This window comes from Dipodomys merriami, unplaced genomic scaffold (genome assembly GCF_024711535.1).
Source record: "Dipodomys merriami isolate MVZ:Mamm:240054 unplaced genomic scaffold, mDipMer1.0.p SCAF_18, whole genome shotgun sequence".
NCBI classification, from domain to species: domain Eukaryota; kingdom Metazoa; phylum Chordata; class Mammalia; order Rodentia; family Heteromyidae; genus Dipodomys; species Dipodomys merriami.
In genome coordinates this window covers 21,239,504-21,261,383 of record NW_027203159.1, presented here as the reverse complement: position 1 = coordinate 21,261,383, position 21,880 = coordinate 21,239,504, and positions in this window count along the sequence as shown.

Sequence of the window (21,880 nt, the reverse complement as noted above, 5' to 3'; positions counted from 1 at the left end):
ATTTGCATTTATTTTATGGTTAGATAGGCTGAGCATTTCTTCCTGTGTGTATTGGCCATTCTTATTTCCTCTTCAGAGAAATTTCCCTTTAAGTTTTTAGCCCACTTATTTATTAGTTAGTTATTTCTCTGAGGATTTGCTGTCCCCTGGTTGCTCTTATTTGCAATAAATAACTAGTATATATCTGAGACAAGCAGAAAAGGTCAAAAGTTATATACATATGACCAGATAAGATAAAGTTAAATGAAATGAACACCAACATAGGGACACAATTTTTTTCTTTTTTAAAAAATAAGTTTTTATTGTGAAAATACAGTACAGAGTGGTTACAATTACATGAGCAAGGAAATGAGTACATTTATTTCAAGCATTGTTTCCTCCTTTGTTTTTCCCTTACCAGCCTTTCCCTCCCATCTCCACTAAATATTTACAAGGTACTATGTACTTTTTTAAAAAATTTTTTGCTTTGTATGTCTCTCCCTCTTAGTATAACATGTTTTCACTGTATTTGATGTTGGTATTATTGGGGGAGGGGAAGGGAAAAAACAAAATGTTTCAATGGGGATGCCGGTTGACAAATCGTAAAAATAAGATGTACAAAACGAACTATGAAAAACGAAATTTACAATTTGCTGGGGGGAAGTGTAATTGTGGAAGGTGGAGGGAAGGGATGATAGGGGGAAAACAAAGGAGGAGGCAACAATGCTGGAAAAGAAATGTACTCATTACCTTGCTAATGTAACCGTGACCCCTCTGTGCAGTATTTTCACAATAAAAAAACCTACTAAAAAAGAATTATGCCCCAAATCAGAAACATTGGCATTTTCACATCTATTACACATGTGAGCAAGATGCTCACATGTGAAACTTCCTCTTCTGTCCCCAAACTACTAAATGTTGGCTGATATTTTATGTTCACCTGGAAGAACCTGCTTTTTCCCTTGCCACCGGCATATCGATGAGATGACAGATAAAAAATACTGAAATGCTTTATCTTGTATCTTGAGAAATAGTTGAAAATTCATGTGGTTTATAAAACTCAGAATAATTCTATCCACTCTTTGTTTGGATAACAGAAGTGTATAGGAAATTTTTTGAGGAATTGATATCATTATACGTCTCCTTTATTTTTATTATGTTGTACTGCAATAATAAATGCAGTATAATATTTTCAGGGAAATGTAAGTATTTTGATGGGTCCACTTATACTTTTAAGTCCTTTCCTCTGGTTTCTTCCTTCATCCAACAACTTGGGCATGTTAATTAATGGGCACTTGCTATGCCCAAAGTAGCCAGAGAGACCCATTTTAGTATTGCATGTCCTTCAATCTCAGATTGTGCCAATTTGGCACAATTATTCAAGGGAACAATAATCAAGATTCTTGACTCCCCGTATCATCAGTAAAAAGCAGATTCCTTTCTATCTGACTTGAAAATTCTCTGGAACTCCTGCCACTTTTATTGCAGGACATAACAGTCATGTAACTTTTGTGTTCTCAGGAGGGACAGAATTCCAAATATGTGTGTGTGTGTGTGTGTGTGTGTGTGTGTGTGTATGTCTGCATATATGGGTGTATATTTATGTGTGTGTTTGTCTGTTTTAAAATAGCGTTTGGAGTGCAAAGCTTCTAAGGTTTGTTTTTTATTTATTTCGGTTCTCTATTTCCATGTAAGTTTTTGGTTACTTCTTTTTTTCATTAATTAATGTTGTAAACATATTGGTAATTTCTGCTTTGAAATTGGAGGTAGCATTGGACAACTTACCAAATTTCTTGATGTCAATACTTCCAATCCAGGACCATATAATGTTTTTCACATTATAAAATATGGTTTAATTTCCATTTTCAGATGGTTAATGTATTCTTCATAGAGGTACTTTACTTCCCTACTTAAGGGAAGTCCAAATCATTTTCTTTGGGAGGCTATCACAAAAGATGTTGCCTTTATGATTTAAGCTTTATTCTTCTCATAGTGGGCATACAGAAATGCCACTGATTTTTATGACTTCATTGTACATTGCCAATAGTTTTGAACAGCCAAAGAGAATTAGGATGGTAGCCTATAAGAGTTCTCTCAATAGAGGATCAAGCTATCTGCAAAGAAGAAGTGTTTCCATTCTTCCTTCCCTGTTTGGGTCCCTTTTATGTTTATGCCTTCGCATATCACCTGCGCTCGGAATTCCAATTGTTTACTGAAGTGGAGTAGAGACCACGGATTCATTGTCTCATTCCTCATTTGCTGGAAATTGTTTTTCCTTTTCACTAGTATGCAGAAGCTAGCTGTAGATATTGTCACATTCAGTCTTTATTATATTAAGGAATATATGTGCATTACTTTTCCTCTATAGATGTCATAATAAGTGTGAGTGGGATCATCAAACGATTTCATACAGCTATTTGAAAGATCCTGTTAGTCTCATGATTATTGCTATTGATGTGCTGAATTACTTCCATATATCGAACCAACTTAGCCCCTGTGGTATGATCACTTTCTGTCAGAGTTTGTGGAATTTTTATTATTATTTCTTCATGTCAGTTCTCCAGAAGTTTATTGGGCTTTGTACAGATGTTCATATAAGGAATGTTTCTACAGTTCTTTCAGTGATGAATCCATATCACATTTTTGCTTAAACACTATACTGGTCTCAGATAGCAAGTTCATAGCAAACATTCCCTCCTAGTGTCATTAAAGTTTTTATGAGTATTATAGTGGCTTTTCCTTCGAAGGTCTTATAGAAATCACCTATGTGTGCTTTTTGTCCTGGGCTTTATTATGGTGGCATTTCCCAGTATTCCCTTATCCTCTTCTGAATCTTGACTCAGTCATGAGGTTAAAGTTTTAATCTCTTTTCACTTATTTGGGTGCACCCTCTTTCTCCATCTTTCTTCCATCTTTCTCTCTATTGTTTCCAATTTTCTAATGGTCTAACAAATTGGGTAATTTTTTTTCACATAACCTAGTTTGTTCATTTACTCTGTGTTATAAGTTTTAGGATTGTCAATTTAAATTATAATTTAACTATAACGAATTGTATCCATATACTGCGTGGTGTATTGATTTCCTCTTCCAAATTTTTGTCTAAATTTGCTTTGATAGTATGTATAGAGGGGAAGTGGTAATGTAGAATCTTTCAATATCTCTATAAACAAATCCTGAGAAGAGTACTTTTGTTCCACAAGTACTCTACCTGCAACAAATTATCATTACTTTCTAGATACTGTTTTCTTAAATAGAATATGGTAAGCTGCAGAAACCTATGTTTGATACTAATTTATGCGGAAAAATGGGAGGAAAATTTGTTGTTATTGTGATCTTTTTATAAAAAATAATAGAAAAACAGAGAAAAATGATAATTAAATAAGTAACATCCAACTATGAAACGAGCCAATTTTAGTGTTTATTTGTTTCATGTACTCATATCTACGGACAGAACTTCACTTTTCACTACTCAATACTTGAGCTGAATAATTTCACACATGGTGTTTTGAAGTACAAATAATATATACTAAGGACTGTATAGTAGTTATTTTGCAATGTCCAAAAAAAACCCTGATTTTAGGTTAGAGTCCTATATGTAAATTGAAATGAATTGATAAATCACATTTGAAATGAAGAAAGAGGAATTGCACTTATGCATATAAAATTTATTGTAACAAACTAATACCTGGATAATAGTTTTGATTAAGCATTTTATACTGCTTCATTATCTTTTATATTGTGATTCTTTTTAGTTGTGTATGTAAAGGTGTTTGTTGTGAATAATCCTATTGTCCCAATTTTCATTGGGACATTTCCTGACAGAAAATAAATATATTAGAAAGGCTGCACATTAAAATGATTATTTAGGCTCAAAACTATTCCACAATGAAGGCATAATCCATGCCTGAAATTCTGTAGTTCAAGAAAAATACAATTTATGATTATGCATTCATGTTCCCATTGGGAAATATATCATTATGGAAAATTTTACTTCCATGTTCAGTGGGTAATTCTCCTACATTGGTTGAATTAATGCTGGTTGATCCTGATAGATTCTGCCAAAGTATAATTAAAACTTTTTAATTCCTTACTAAGAAAAACTCTAACATATAGGTATCAATTCTACTTGCATTTATTGATACATGGGAAATTTGTGACAGTATAAGCATAGTGATTGATATACCAAAGTTTGAAAGCAACATCAGAATAATCCCTTTGCTCCTCACATTGGAAGGGGAAAAATCCACCCTTCGTAATTGTCCATTGATTCATCACAGTGTGTTAATGACTTCAAGATTAAAACATATTATTAATTCAGACTAGGATCCTTTCTTTCAGTTTGAGGTGGGAAGTGAATTTTCAGATGTCATAAACAGAAACCTGACAGAGTGCTCTAAGTACAGAACTGAAATGGAATATCAGTTGGGCCATCAAAGAAACTGAGTTGTCATCCAAATGTTAAAGCAGTGAAAAGTAATAATTGTGCTGGTCATGCTTTATTGATTGTGGCATTTCCCTTGCTAAAGGAAGGGATCCAGGTCTATTCAGGTTAGATCAGAGAAGTTGAGTAGATACAAATGAGGATTTAAGATTTCTAACAGTTCTTTTGATGACTTGTCAGTAAAATTTATTGTTTTTTTTCTTCTATATATTTAGGCTAACCTTGCTTGCAGACTAATTTCTTTTGCCATGACATTCTGAATGATTCTGCAATTGTCCAGTGGGTACAACAACCAAACTAATTGATTTGTCTAAATTCCCGACATTGGAATTTCAAAATTGTTTGGTTCTAAAGGTGCTTGAGATGTATGTTGTACTAAGAAAGCACAAAGTAGTCTTATTTCTCCTCTGTAAAGGATCACATTACTTTCATGAAATATTACAATTAAGAGGTTTTCTGCAAATTGAAAGAGAGATGCATGCTCAACATTTTAACCTCAATAAGTCCAAATTACAGTCAATGTTTTGATGAAAATTATCTATAATTAATTCTTATATACAGTTCCTTGCAATTCCTCACTGAACCATGGGAAGAAATAAAGCTCTAGCTAAAGTGGTTGCATCAAACTGAAAACTCCTATATATGAGTCCATATTTGCCATGGTGTTTCAGATTTTATTGGATACTTTTCAATCTGAAAAATTCTTTCTATCTTTCATGGAGTTCCATAGATTAATCAAAACATTGAAAGGTTGATATTTTAGAGTTGGTTCTATAATTTCAGGATATTATACAAAGATTGCTCTATATTTTATATAAATTAATGTGTGAAATTATTAAGTCCATTTTATATTATATTTCTATATAACTTCATAATAGGACATCTAGGACAAAGATTATCTGCTTCTATGTCTAAAGAATGTTGACATCATTCCACATGAAGGGAATTATGATTTAGTATAACATTATTGATCGTTACTCTCTTAAGGTATAATTTCAAGACATCAATTACGATGAGCAATAAAATGATATATAGGTAATGAGGGCACACCCATATGAACATATTTTTAAGGAGTATATTCGAGGTTACATTTTCAAGTAAATTAGGGCGAGAAGTATGACATATATGCAGGGAGAAGTGTTTAACCGATATTATATGCTTCCAAACTTTCCATCCAGCCAGTGCCATATATATGCTGCTACAATTGAAGATACATTTTTCCATTTGTAGCTTGCTCTTCCAGGCATATTAGAGAAGTTCTGGACTTCAAGTATTACCCAGGCTACATGAAATTTTAGGTCCAATTGTTCTGTGTTACTGTCAGTTGACAACTTTAATAAAAGAACAGTCTAAAGATTTTCTGTGTGAATACACAATTTGAGACTCTGAAGTACACTTTTCAAGCCTATTTTAGTTTTCTTGTCATGATAGATGGTAGAAACAAGTTGTAAAAATTTGATCCGACTTTATTGCTAGACAAAATTGGAAAAGAATAAAAGGCTATTATAAATGCATAAGAAATGAATAACCCAAATAAAAATGTAATATCAGTTTGGAGAATTTACAAAATGCAGAAAATTCCAAGAATGCATACGTTCCTCAATATTAGTATACTTGTCATGAAATTCATAATATAAAAGATTAGTAACAAGATATTAAACAGGGTCCCATTTTTTTCAGTTGACTGAAGCATTTGTTGATCTGAGGGTCCTGAGATCCTGAACTAAAAATAAGCATTCATTGCCCTATCACAATCAAAAAAAGTCTCAAAGGACATAGTCTAAAAAGTGACATATGTTTTTTAAACCCAAACACTGGAAAGGTTTTCTACATTCTTATGGGAGGTATCTTGTTTTACTTTAGGAGATACCATTGAAAATATACTGTTTTGCACACATTAAAAATTCTATTTGTATAGGTCACTTGGTCCTTGTATATTTCTTGATTGTCAATTAATGAAATGATATTATCCTTCTATTTCCACATTCCCATGTCTGTATTGATGGTATTGTCTTAAAATTACAGCTTTTGTCTTACGTGCAGCAACATCAGAATTCTTCTCTTACTATCAGTTGAGAAATCTTCATTACCAAACATGAATAAAAGGAAAAGTCACTGTTATTCATGTTATAGTTGTGGAAACAAGAAGATATTCATATTTCTTCTCTTGTTCAGTTCAGAGTAACTCCACATGTTTATCAGGAAGTGTGCTACCATTTAAAAGAGCATTCAAATCACAGTTTTGAGCATCAATATTCACAAATTTCCCTTTTCATTCATTTAGAAATCTCTATTAAGATATTCTTGGGTAAAATTTCCTATCTGGTGCTGGAAACTCAAATCTCCAATCCTATCTACTCAGGAGGCTAAGAATTTTTGGTGGTGTGACAAAGCCAGTCACCCGTGTAAGGAAAGTTTATTACAATTTTATTTCAAATGAAACACCAGAACACAGGAAGCACCATATTGGCTTGAAGTAGTAGAGTGTTGGCCTTGAACAAAAAGTCATTAGACATATTGGAAGGGTCCTAAAGTCAAGCCAAATGACCTGTACAATGTCAATCTGGTATGAATAGAAGATGCCAGGTGCAAAAAAGAGAATTCAGAAAAACTGACATTATGGTTATTGGATTTTACACATCAGAAAGCATTTCATAAAGAAAGCATTTCAGACAATTTGAAATATATATGTGAATTGTTTTCTTCTGTGAAGGGTTATCAGAAAAGATTCACAAAATATGGGTAATACATTCAAGGCCTGGAAAGTTATAAGAACTCACTGCCACCTCATATCTATATTTGCTTGATTTCCTATATAATAAACATCTACATTGTGTCCTTCCCTCTATCTTGCTTTAATTCAGTAGTAGATTTGACAAAATCCCAGTAGAGTTAGCGATATATCATTAGTTGACAGAATTTTCCCTTCAGAGTTACTTAAATTTCTGTGAAGAGTTTTGCATGAACATACATGATATTGTACAACTCGAAGTCATATATTGAGACACAGGTTTTACATGCTTTTTTTTAATATGTTATACGGGTAAAATATTCCCTACCTAAATATACCTTTATCAAAAAGTTTATATTTGTAAGTACATACTTCATTCCTTGATGGATAAATTTTATTAATAAAAAAATAGTGTGTTGGGGCTGGGAAGGTGGCTCAGTGTTAGAACACTTCCCTTTCATGCAAGAGGCCCTGGATTCGATTCCTCAGCACCACAAAAGCAAAAAGAAAAAAGCCAGAAGTGGCGCTGTCACTCAAGTGGTAGAGCGCTAGCCTTGAGCCGAAGAGCTGATGGACAGTGCCCAGGCCCAGAGTTCAGGCTCCACAACTGGACCCCCCCCCAAAAAAATAGTGTGTCCATTCACCCTGTTTCAGTGGCTGAAATATAACAATCCAGTTTTTTTATTTGTTTGTTTATTTGCTGGAAATACTTTTAGGAAAATGAATAATTAATTCCCTAGAACAAACAAATCATCGAAATAAGAGTGGTGTAAAGCACTTCTAACTAAGTATAAACACTATGATTCTTGTTAGATTCTGAGTTAGAGGTTAAGAAAACACTAGACGCACCATTCTATTGAAGCCTAGCAGAATTCCAGTGAATTTTATGGTGAAATCATAGCACTCAGAAATGGAATCTTCCCTCTGTCTCTGGGCAAGAATGGGGTATTTCATTTGAAGTGGGCTGTCTTCGTGATGAAAGACTTGAGATCATGAATGGAAAAATGATTATGTCAGTACAACAATAATTGATGTCCCACATAGAGGAGGCACTTAAGTGACCATTGAAAATAAAATGTCTATTTGATTGAAAGGCTTCCTGCTATCATTGCTGAGTTTATTTATCTCTAGAAGACAACTTAGTCTGCTCACATGAGTTATCAATGTTATCATATATACCCATTTATGTTATTCATGTTACCCTAGGATCTAAACATTACTCATATTCGGAGATTTTCTGAATATCAGATGTTGTCTCTCTAGAAGTTCTGTCTCACATCCTATTTTCTAGGTTTGATTGAAATACACTGCCACTATACACTAAAGTGTATTATTGATATTATCATGGAATTATAACAATAATTACTAAATTTCTAACCTGATTTTCTGTCAACTACACATATTTAAACATTAATGTTTTCTGGGAAGCTCTTTAGAAATATTTCCTAGCTGTTATTTATAGCAGGAAGATAATTCTCATATTATACTTTGGAAAAAGGAAATCATTTGATCTGTGATCAAATTCACTAAATACACAACTTGAAAAATATTTTCATAGTAATTTATTTTTAAAAGTCATCTGAATATTTATATGAATTTGGCTGATTATCCTTCATATGCTATACACCAATTAATATCACTGGGTTATTTCAGCCACCATTGCTAAATTTTAAGGTCAAAATGTATATTGAAGAAATATTGCAAAATTTTCATATCTAAAACATGATTTCAAAAAATTTCTGTACTCAAATGTATGTACTATGCCCTGAAAAAATACTTGTTTTCTTCATGTCAACAGAATTTCTACACATGGACATGGTGGAAACATAACAATGCCCGTGGTTTGGGGAAAACAGGAAAGCATTAAAACGTTTTCTGAAATAATCAGTCCTTCCAAGCTTGGGTATAGAAATACAGAAGGCAAGCATATTTTCTGAGTCATGTGGGAAATGAAGTGGAAAATAAAAAAGCAGCACAGAACAAATAGTAATGTAGAAAAATTCAATCAGGGTTGATACTGACTAAGGATTCATAATGATCTAATTTGTGAAAAACGACTTAAATACTGAAAAGGAAACATATTTTATGAATAAACAACATTTGATAAACAACTCCCAAAATAATCTGTGTTAACTATATATTGGAAAATGATTGACATTTTACATTTACATCTGCTCTATTTTGAATTGAGTTACTTATTCATGGGAGGGGGTAATGATTAACTGGATGTTCTCAAATTTAAGTGCCCTGAAAGAGCACACACACTGTTCGGATCACATTCCATGAGATCTACATTTCCTGCAGTTAATAGATATTATACTCACATATTCTGTCTTTGGTTGTCTGTTAGGTGCATTTGACCTAACAAGAACAACACAGGAGTACATGATTTCCTTGTTTTATTTTCCCTGCTGCTCCCTGCCCACCACAGCATGAAGATCTGAACTTCAACTTATGGCCTTGAAATTGGGGCTGGGATTGGAACTAATGGCCTGGACCTTTAACTAACTCTTCATCTGGGATTTGAACACATATTCTGGGCCTGAAATTTAGGCCTGAGTATTGAACCCACACCTGGGATTCAAACTCAGGGCTTTCACTTAATTTCAGGGTCTGGGAATAGAATTCACAGTCTGTTCCTAGAACTAGTGCTGAGGGCCAGATCTCTGATCCTAGACATTTAACTCTCAGCCAGGCATTGAATTCAGTTGTGGGCCTTAAACTCACTGTCTGGACATTGAGTTCTTGTCCTTACACTTGAACTTGTGATCTGGGATTGAATTAGTGGCCCGGGACTTGAAATGTGGTGCTTGCTTTGAACTCAGGCAATGTGACGACGCACAGACTGGGCCATGAATTTGGGTCCTGGACCTTGAATTCACAGAGTGGGACTTTAACTAAAAGCAGGTTCTTGCACTAACTGCCTAAGCCTTGAATATGGGGATGGGGTCTTGCACTCATTTCTGGACCTTGAATTCATGGTCTGTGCCCTATGGCCTGTGAATTGAACTCCCCGCCTGGGTCCTGAACTATGGACCTGAGGCTTGAGTTAAGTTTTGGGCCTCGATTTTGGGGACTAGGCCTTGAATTTGGAAACTCGACAGTGTTTGTGAGCTTCACTATGTTCAAGGCTTGTGCTCAAGCACTCCACACATGGCTGCTTTTTTGCATTTGTTCTGCAGTGGGAGAGGTATTTTATATCATTTATTTATTTTTTATCTTATAAATTTTTCTTTTTCATTTTATTTTATTGTGAAAATACCGTACAGAGAGGTTACAATTACATGGGCAAGATAATGAGTACATTTCTTATCAAGCATTGTTGTCTCCTCTTTGTTTCCCCTTCCCATCTCTTCCCTTACTGCCCCCACTTCCCCCCACCCGATCTCCCCACACACCAAAGTTGTAAGGTTCGTTTTTGACATAACGATTTGTACATCTCATTGTTGCAATGGGTCCACCTGAATCCATAGTTAAACGATTTGTTTTTGCCCTTCCCCTTCACAAATTATACCAACTTATTGCAGCATTATTTACCATAGCTAAGATATGGAACTAACCCAGATGCTCCTCAGTAGATGAATGGATCAAGAAAATGTGGTATATATACTCAATAGAATTCTATGTCTCCATCAGAAAGAATGACATTGCCCCATTTGTTACGAAATGAAAAGATTAGGAAAAACAATATAAGTGAAGTAAGCCAGGCCCAAGGAAACATAGGACCCATGGTTTCCCTTATTTGCAATAACTAGTATATGTCTGAGTCCAAGCAGAAAAGGTCAGATAAGTTGATGTAAAGAGAACGAACCCCAAGATAAGTATTCAAATATTTTATTTTTTATTTCATGATATTGTTTCTAACATATTAATAAGATGATATCTGTTGCTTTTTATGTCCCTCCCCCACAGTATAATCCCTGCTTTCACTGTATTTGATGTTGGAATTTTATTTTTATTTTGGGTTTTGAATAAAGAATCTACTTTTACTCCAAGAGAGGAAATTCTATCTGGCTTTGAGTTTCTTGCATTTCGTTTGTGTGTTTGTTTCCCCTTTACATGTTAGTTATTCCATTTATCTGAAAGTGGATGGGTAGGCTAAAAGACATGGAGTGTGTAATGCATGTTGGGGGGGAGGCTGTCTACACTCTTATGCTTTCTATGGAAAGGCAGGAGAGTGGATTTTCATTATTTCCAGCCCATTGCGGGTAAGTAGGTGAACAGGGTACAGAGGTGGGTGTGAACAACAACAAAAAAAGAACAGGAGTCAGGGCCAGATTATGAACCACACACTGGCATAAAGGTGCATGTGTGTGCACAGACACAGGCTGAGAAAGGTTTCTTGGAACAGGCCCAGCTTTGCACAAAATGTTCCCTTCCATGCTTGCTCCTTTGTCCTTCGGGTTAGGGATAGGTGAATTAAAATTGACTCCAGACCTCATCCATGTACACCTCACCTCACGAACCTTCTTCACCATGTCCTGCCTGTTTTAGGAATTATCAAATAGCTCCCCAAAATACCCCACAGGATTTGTTCTGTTTTTGTTGTGGTTTAACTGTTTGTTCTTTCTAAAGAAAGACCATGGATTCCAGAGAGACGCCCTGTGTGAAGTGGAGGAAACTCCTTCTTTCTTTGCTTCTTTTTTGTCCTCCTCCTCCTCCTCTTCCCCATCCTCTTGCATGTTTCTGTACTTCTGTCTGTAGGAAATCCTCAACATGGTTATTGTTGGTCAGTTTGTTTGGAACTGTTTTCCTAAGTGTTTGCTTCTTGCATGGATCATCAAAGTTCCTCACTTGGTGAAGCTGAGTGCATAGAGAAGGCCGATGGTTGCAGGGCAGATTTATTCTTGTAGATTCCGTTCCATGGCATGGGCCAGGCCTGGTAGGGTAGTCTCTGTCTTGCCTAGGGGGAATAGAGACTCAATGAGTGGGGATGAAAAACCCACCAAGAAGAAAAAAGGATGAAGGGCAGAGAAGGAAGGAGCAAGGTGGAAATGGGAGGAAATTAAGGAAGGATGGCAGCAAGGAGACTTGAAAGAAGGATGACAGAAGAAGAAAAGTAAGGAAGGAGAGAAGGAACGAGGGGAGGGAAAGTGGAGGCAAGGATGGAAGACGAAAGGAAGTAGAGACCAAGGCAGGAAGGAGGAAGGTGCAAATGGAAAGGAAAGGAGGGAAGGAAAGGAGGAAGTACAATGGAAATCAAAAGGACAAAGGAAGGAAGGGTGGTCCAGAGAAGGCAGAAGGAAAGAAGGAAGGAGCAAGAAAGGAAAGAAATAAAGAAGGACGAAAAGAAGAAAGGAGGGAAGGGAAGAAAGAAGTAAGAAGGAAAGGTCAGAAGAAGGGAGGAGGGAACGAACGGAGGAAGAAGGAAGAATGGAAGTATAAGGGGGAGGAAGGAGAGAATGTAGAAAGGGAGAAAGGAACAATTCAGGAAGGAAGAAAAGCAGGAAGGGAGAGAGGAGGGAAGAGAGGAAAGAAGGCAATGTATGAAGGAAAGAGATAATGAAGCTTGGAAGGACAGAAGAAGGAAGGGGAGGAAAAAAGTGAGGAAGGGAGACAGGAAAGGTATGAAAAGGAAGGAGTAAGAAAAAGGAAGAAGGAAACTACTAAGGGAGGGAGGTAAGTGGGAAGGAAGGATGGTATAAAAAAACAAGAGGGAGGAAGGAAAGGAGAAAGAAAGGATGGAAGAAGGGGAAGAAGAAGGGTAAGCTGGAAATAAAGAAGGGAAGTAAGGAAGAAGGGAGCAGTTGTGGATGGAGCTCTTTGGTTCAGAGCCCTCAGATGTTCTTCAGGGCTGGGGTGTCTGAACTTACTTGGTTTTCCTTCTGGATCCCACTGGCCACATGGATGTCCAGGGAGCTTAATTCTGACCATGGGGGTGGGGGACCTGGTGTCTGGCAAATATGTGAATTCTCATTCCTGTATTTGTGGTAGGGAATTTAAAAGCTAAAGGAAGATAAGTTCAACTCCAGGCTATTTTACATTAACACTGCAAGGCCAGTTAATGCTTGATGCAGTTCTGGACTTTTTGTGGGCCAGGGGATGGCTGCAAACAAATTTACACAAATGATAAGGAGATGGACGGGGAAAATAGAGTCTGCTGTTTGTCAGAGTTTGTTACTCTGCACAATGTGTTCAGGGCCTTTCTGACATCCCCAGTGCCACAGGTAGGATGGGAGAGGGAAGAGGTTTAGGAGGCAGCTGTCTTCCTCCTCCTTGTCCTCTTCTTTCTTCTTCACCCCCATCTTCCTCAATGTGCCAATTGACTACCAATGGATTACAATCTGGGAAAAGCTTAGTGCATATGGCAACCAGTTCAGCAACAGAAGTGCAGTGACAGCAGGAAGCCCTATACAAGATCCAGAATGCCCAAGGGAGAGTTGAAGGAGGGTGTTGGTAGGTACTATAGAGGGTAAGAGATACATGGAAGTCACCGCAATGGAACAAAATTTCGTGCTTTGGGTCCCATCACAGGTAACATTCCAATTGTGATGACCTCTGGTGCAGATCAGACCTCACTCTGAAAACGTTGGTTGGTCCATTTGTTGGCAGGGGGTTAAAATTAGCTCTAACTTTATTTCAGTAATATTGATCTTGATCTTGATATGGAAATTGTAAATCATCTCAAAGATTTCATCAATTTTTTTTGGTCGTGGGGCATGAACTCTAGGCTTGGGCACCTGCCTGGGTTCTTCAGCTAAAGGCTGAAGTGCTTTACCTCTTAATCCACAGCACCACTTCTTGTTAATTATTGCTTTATTGGAGATCGGTCTCCTGGAAATTCCTGCCCAAACTGACTTTGAACCATGATTCTCATATCTCAGCCTACTGAGTAGCTAGGATTACAGATGTGAGTCTCTGGTGCCCAGCTTCATCAAATGTTTTTTTATAAAAATGCTGTGAAAGAATTCAAAGCAGCAAGTTTTGTGTCCAATGGTTCATTTTTCACTTTGAGAATGAGGATATGGTACCCACTAGCAAGTGGAAATATTGAAAAATTACCTTGTGTGTACTCTTCCATTAACATTTTATTATGCATCAGAGGAGTGAATTTTGAATCCATGAAACCAGAATAAGTGCGTTTTGTCTGACATTAACAGTGTAAGTTACTCCTTCCCAGGATTGAAATTGAATATAAGAGAATGCAAAGAACATTTAGATAAAATAATTCTGATTTAACTTAGTTTGGCGGTTTATGTTTGGTACTTGTGAAACTATACTTGACTTTTGACACAATCACAGGGTCACCAGGTCCAAGAGCAATCCAAATCTTCATTTGTAGTGAGCAAAATTTATGGGTATGTAGAACAGGAAGTTCATTGTTCACTTACCTATTTCTTGTAATTTTGAAAGATAATTTGTCTTAGGAAAACAGCAATATTTTTGCCTGTTGTTACCATAGGATTTGATTGTGCCCAAACAAAACTTGGGCTAGGGTGTTCCAAAGATTCTCCAAAGAGAGAAATACAAACTTGCTTGAGGTGCTAGATTAGAATGGCTCTAAGATTATACATCAATTTTTAAAAATACAACAAGGTTGACTGACTTAAAAACCTTTACAGGGGTTTGTGTTCATTTCTAATGCAACCTTTTGCTGTGGTCTAGCCCTCTAAACATTTGGTCATAATATCTCTTCTGCCTTTTTTCGTTTGATATTGGAGATAGCAGTCCCTCTGAATCTTAAGCCCTGGCTGGTGTCAAAAATAGTTATAAAGATTTCAAACTCCTGCACTGATATGATTTCTTTCATGAAGAACGAGTGCTAGCCACTAAGAAAACATTTTATAAAAGTTTAGAAACTTGGGGCTGGGAAGTTGTCTCAGTGGTAGAGCGCTTGCCTTGCATGCCTGAGGCCCTGGGTTCGATTCCTCAGCACCACATAAGCAAAAAGAAAAAAGCCGGAAGTGGCGCTGTGGCTCAAGTGGTAGAGCACTGGCCTTGAGCTGAAGAGCTGAGGGACAGTGCTCAGGCCCAGAGTTCAGGCCCCACAACTGGACCAAAAAAAAAAAAAAGTTTAGAAACTTACATATGTTCAAGTTTTTGGCCTCTTTTAACTTAAATATTGATTACTTATATAGAATTGATGCATGTATTCAAAGCATTACTGAAAGTGTATTTGAAATCATCCAAAATGGTGGGTCATCACATATGTCTTCTTTATAAAATAAAAAAGCAGAAACAGTTTCTCCTATAGCGCAAAACCTTACATAGGATTAAATTAGGAGAAACTTAATTTTCTACCCAGAATTCTGCCAACCTTCAAATATTATGAAGGTTTTCCTCAAAATAAGAGGAACACTTCTGAAATCAATACTGTAAATTATAGAAAAAGACACTGAATCTATCTATGTTATCAGATAATTAGCACGGCATGACAGTTCAAAGATTCAAGCTGAATACCAGGTCATATGATATTACTATGTATGTCTTAATGTATTAAGTTAACGTTTAATCAGACAGTTTATTTACACTTTGGTAATTAGGCAATAATGAGTAAAAGGAAACCATCTTTAATGTAAGGGAAATATAGTGCAAGCAGTTTGACATAATTGGCCACACAAAACCTCTTTCTTATGGAATAGAACTCTAGAAATACTGCTCCAAAAATGCACACATCGGAATGCCACTGTCAAAGTTTCCATTACATGCTGTTGAGATCTCAGAAGAAATACAAGAATCTGTCATGATATTTCTTCCTACACACTCTCTCATGTCATTTACATACATTTCCAAAAATGTACCTTACAAACCATACCCAAATTTATCCATGAATAATAGATGTTTTGTAGTACCTACATTTTCCAATGAAACATTAATTTTCTATATTTTACCACTGGTATGGGAATCTGCATTATATGATCTTCTGATTTTTATCATAGGACACTGCAAGAACTTCTCAGGATTCACAAATACTGAGAAAGATATTACCTCTAGAAAAAGCAATATACGGGAGAATATATAAATCTTCCCTGTTCTTCCTTTATCACCTATAAATTACCTTAGGAATCCCTACTGGGAGAATGAGAGTATTACTATGGAAGTTACATTCTGAAAGACTTCCAGTTTCCATTAGATAGTTCTTTTGTATTATAAAAAAATGTTCTTGCTAATTAAATAATTTTTTATTTGTTTACATTGGAAAACATAATCTATGTAATCTTCTCAGATGATACATCTATTGAAGGCCCACGATCTACCTGCTTTCTGATATTTCAATGTAGAAAGGTCCCATAATCTACTTGCTTTTTTTACAGGTCAGTCTAGCATAGCTAAACTCATGGGCTGGGAAGATAGCTCATTACTAGACTGATTAACTAGTTTAATTCCTCAGCACCCCATAGACAAAAAAAGCTATAAATGGCAGTGTATCTCAAGTGGTAGAGTTTAATTCCTCAGCAACCCATAGACAAAAAACTATAAATGGCAGTCTGTCTCAAGTGGTAGAGGATTAGCCATGACCTGAAAAGTTGAGGGACAGATTTCAGGCCCAAGACCACCACCTCCCAACAACAACAACAAAAGCAATATTATCAGCATATCTAAAGTTTCATAATCCATCAAGGGAAATCCTATCTACCCTGTTGTGTGTGCTCTTGTCAATATGAAATAAGGTAAATTAGAAAAGCTGAAATAATTTCTTAAAACAAACGTATTAATAACATGGGTACCTTCTTCCATTGTGACAGGCAAGTAAATGTCAGCATTCTTGTTGGGAGAAAACCTCTCAGAAAAAAAGATGATTAATATTTCAAAATCAGACATCTTAAATGTTGTGATTTCTTCAATGAAATGCAAAGCAACCAGGTATAAAATACTAATCTGTAACTCTTTTTGTAGGTAGACACACTTGAATTGAAATACATAGATTTCCCTATCTAATTCACAGATTGGAGTAATTTGTAGGAAGCAATGGAAATGCATAGCTTTGAACTCAACAAATTCCACAATTTTCAGGCATCTGTTTCTTCCTCATGGACAACTAATAGAGCATGATTCATCATGAAAACTATTGAGCGAATTTGTAAAAGGTTTTCTAAATAATGGATGTCTGAATTAACCAGTTCAAAATACCTTTTTACAATATCAAACATCTATTGGAAAATCACACTCCTCTAAAGGATTTGACATTCTTATAACTATTACATGATTCTTTTTCTAATTTTTAATTTATTTTATTTTGAAAATACTGTAGAGAGGAGTTACAATTACATGGGCATTTCTTATCAAACATTGTAGCCTCCTCCTTTGTTTCCCCTTCCCATCCCTCCCCATCTATCCCCCACCCAAACTTCCTCCCCACACCCCACCAAAGTTGTAAAGTTCGTTTTTGACATAGGAGTAAAGTATCAGTAGGAAGAATCATGAAGATAACTGCTTCATAGAGAACACTTATACCCAAAAGCAATAGGTGGTTCAATAGGTAATGTTTCAGTAGAACAGTGGCTAGTGGCCATGAAGGAGGGCCTGAAGACTTTAAACATATGATTGATTTGACACTCATAAAAGTGAGGAGAATAATATAAATTACAAGTTCACCAGAATAGAAAGAATGGGGAAGTCAAGTATTTTGATTCTTATATCCATTGAAAAATGAGCCTAAGTGGAGAAAATTTTAGGAACTCCATCTTAGGATTTCAGTGGTAGAAAGAAAAAAGAATTCATTAGGAGAGAAATTCCCCAGTCATGTCCAAGAGCCAAATAGAAAATACGCTTATATTAAAGATGGAAAAAGAAAAATGATGACAAGTACACTTACCTGGATTCACCAAACAAGTTCAGGATCACTTCTTTCCCTATGATGGAAGACATACTACTTGTAGGTTTTCCAGAGGAAGAGGGTGCTCTCTGAGGGTGGGGGCGCTATTATTGTGAAGCAGACAATAACCTTTTTTTTTCTGTTTAATCTGAGGTCACTCAGCCCCACTTCCTCACATGACAAGGGAAATGCTTACTTCCAGAATGAAACCAAAAGACAATTTCCAACTTCCTCATACTACCCATTGTTGGTCTACATTTCAGTACATTAGATATGTGCAAATATTCAGAAAGGGAATACTAAGAATAGATTTCCCACACTATTTCTCTAGATATTAAGTACTGATTCTTTGTAACTTCTTCTGCCTTGACATAAGTATTTTTTCCTAGAGTCCAAGCAGCTGCAATTAAATCAAGTTCTTCTGCCTAGCTATCAGCATACTTTTTGTGGTATATATCCATAATAAATCAATCTCTTTGTTATTGTTGTTGTTGTTGTTGTTGTTGTTGGTATTGGGGCCTTAACCCAAGGCCTGGGCACTGTCTCTCCAATTTCAGCTTAAGGTTAGTGCTCTATCACTTGAGCCACAGCACAACATCTGGCTTTTTCTGCTTATGTTGTGCTGAGGAATCCAACCCATGACCTCATAATCTCAAGGCAAGCACTCTACCACTGAGCCATCTTCCCGGCTCCTAAATCAATCTTTAAGTATTATCATTTTGTTCATAACTTTAGTATTAATAATTTCCTAGTTTAGCTACAAAAAATGAAAATGCTATCTTTGGGAAAGAAACAGGTTGAATCATTTGGGCATTACGAAAATTGCATGGTAATGAATGGTGTCTACTGAATAATCTTACTAGTGCAAATATACTAATACAAATAGATTCAGGTTACATAAGTGCACTGTTTTACATAAAAAATTCATTTATACCCTCTTTCTCATCAAGTTGACATCGTAGTAGGATAGTTTGTTTCAGAATGACGGTGTTTATTTTCATAGATGGGACTGTCAATTATCAATATGTCTATTAAAGGGTAGATCCAACTCAAGATATATTTATTCACATTGTGCAAAAATGTTCCTTTGCCTTCCGTATAAATATGCTTGATCTTTATAGATAACTTTTCAATTCCCATCTTAGTTTCATATTCATATAAAATAAGAATAGAATGACCTACAATTTTTCAAAGCACCTATTCTCAAATGTTAAATACAGCAAGAGAGAAAACAGTTCTCAGAAAGCTTGTTCCCTTCATATATTATATGTTATTATTTATAAAAATATTAATGTTACTCTATAATATGAAATATAAACATAGAATATGTAGAGAAATATGAGTAAATGTGTGGGTTTATATATACATTATATATATTATATATAATCAAAACTAAAATAAACTACTTGAAATTTCCTGGAACCTAACTTTAGATACTTTAATTGTTAACTTAAGACAGTGTTGACAGGTTCATATAGAACACATGAAATTCAGTTCAGTATTACTAAATATATAACCTTATTTTTCAAATATTTCAAAGGCCTGATTAAAATTTGTACTGACATAGGAAAGTTTCTGCATAGTATATACACTTCTCTAGTATTTGGTAGAATGCCTATCATTATTTTGAAAATTCCAAGGAATTATTTTTAAATTTCCTTCCAAAGATTTTTTTTCTATATATACTCAGGAGTCTTTGTTATATGTGATAAGGATACCTCTACTACATACAGAGTCAGACACTTGGGTGCAATGATCCATTTTGTGTTGATCGTTCAGAAGGGACAATCAAAGTAGGATGACACGAACAGGATTTTGGAAGATACTACAACAGTTACACTACAATGGTTAAAACTTACCTCAGGTAATACATTCAGTAAATCCTGCAGAGGAATATTTACATCGCATGAAATTTCTACCTATCCAAATTTAACCAACATGCAATTTTCTAGAAGCTTGTAAGATCATTCATATTGACATATTTTCATGTATTGTGACATCATTTCTTTCCTATAGTTTGGATGAATAATATTGCAGACATGAAATTTGAAATAACTTCTGTTCAAAACCAATTGACTAAAAGAACACAAACATTGTTTGATTGCTTGTGATTTGAAATAATGAATTCTACAATGTAAAAAGGACAAAATTTGGATAAATGCTAAGAACGCTACTTCCTGCATATTTCGATAATACTATTGTGCCATAAGGAAATGCTATGCAAGGTTTTACTAATTTTAGAAATCAATGTTACAAATGAATGCAATAATTAAGTACCACTTTGATTGTACATAAAGTCTTCAATCACTCACATTAACTGATCTTATGAAGATTTCTCTTTCTAAAATTACCATTTATTTTTAGAAAGTATTACAAATGAACAAATAATACACTAAAATATTCCTGTTGCTAATTGGACTGCTTCTTTAGGCATATTTTATGAAGATCTACAATGTCTAAGAAAGTTGGAAATTTTTACTTGGTACATAGTTTAGATATGTGAGTTTAACTGATGGTCACCAGATATACTGATTTTGAAAACAGATTGTTTCTGGTGATGTGCATTTTCAGACAGCATTATTTTTCCTGTGTGAAATCTTTGGAGAAACCTTTGAAAATGAGTACAGTTCTTGTGACTGATGTAATCCTAATACCTAATGAAATCATGAAAATAGAGTCTAAGAGTAAGCCTAATCAATTTTTATTCATTATGGATTATGTGGAGACTATAGATGTCTCAAAGAATCAATAGAAGGAGAAACCTATCACATGGCATATTGCAAAGTAAATATGTGAGAATATAAAGAGATTGAGTATTTCTGCCATTCCAGACAGTGACCAATATGAACTAAGACATATATTTTCTTATAGGTTTCTACATTTTTCTATAAGTGTTCATAGTCAGAAATGGAAGCCTGTTTGTGGTGGGGATAGCAATTATCAATGACTACATTTTCAGACTCTGCGGTGGACTTTTGTCCATGCATAAAACACCTGTACAAAGAACTGAAAGACAGTATAATCATTAAGAAATAGAAGAATTTCTTGAGTTTAGAGAGTTCAAATATACCCTATTGCCAATCAATTTATGGATGTTTACCTGATAAAACTCTGATTTGTGAGTATTCATTTTAGGACAGTGATTCAGATAGTTGCCTGTCTTCTGACTCTAGTATTGCCACAAAGGAAATTTCTCTTTTAGTTATTTTCCCTGTTATTCAGCCTTTGCGCACTTTTTTTTTTGGGGGGGGGGTCAAGTCGTGGGCCTGAACTCTGAGCCTAGGTGCTCTCCCTCAGCTCTTCAGCTCAAGGCTAGCGCTCTACCACTTGAGCCACAGCAACTCTTCCGGCGTTTTTCTTTTTGCTTATGTGGTGCTGAGGAATCGAACCCAGGGCCTCAACCATGCAAGACAAGCGTTCTACCACTGAGCCACCTTCCCAGCCCCTCTGTGAACTTTTTGACTGAATATTCTTCAAGTTCAAATGTTTATAAATACACCAATGTCACTGTCTAGAATACAAATTCAGGGATTGTTTCCTGTTTCTTCATGAGTCACACTGTCATATTGGTATATTTTTTCCACACATAGAATGTGCCCTAATTATTTCTAATTGTCAGTATTACCAGGCAACTTCTATGAAGGAAACCACTGCAATTCTACACCGAACATTGTGTCTACATTTATATCTCTTACTTGTTTGGAAAATAGTGTTAACAAAAGAAATTTGTATGTAGTAGCCTCCTGGAACACAATGGAAGACAGAGAAAAGAGTTCTGGCTTAAAGAAAGGAATAAGATTGAGGATCAGATTACAGACTTGTCAATAACAGGGAGAATTCTATCACCTGATCAAATGAATTGAATTGTAGTACATTTGAAATAAACTGTAGTTCATCTCACTATAAGAAGAACGAGCATTATGATGTACTTTGACTCAAATGACCGAAGCACATGTTGGACTGAATTTCCTGA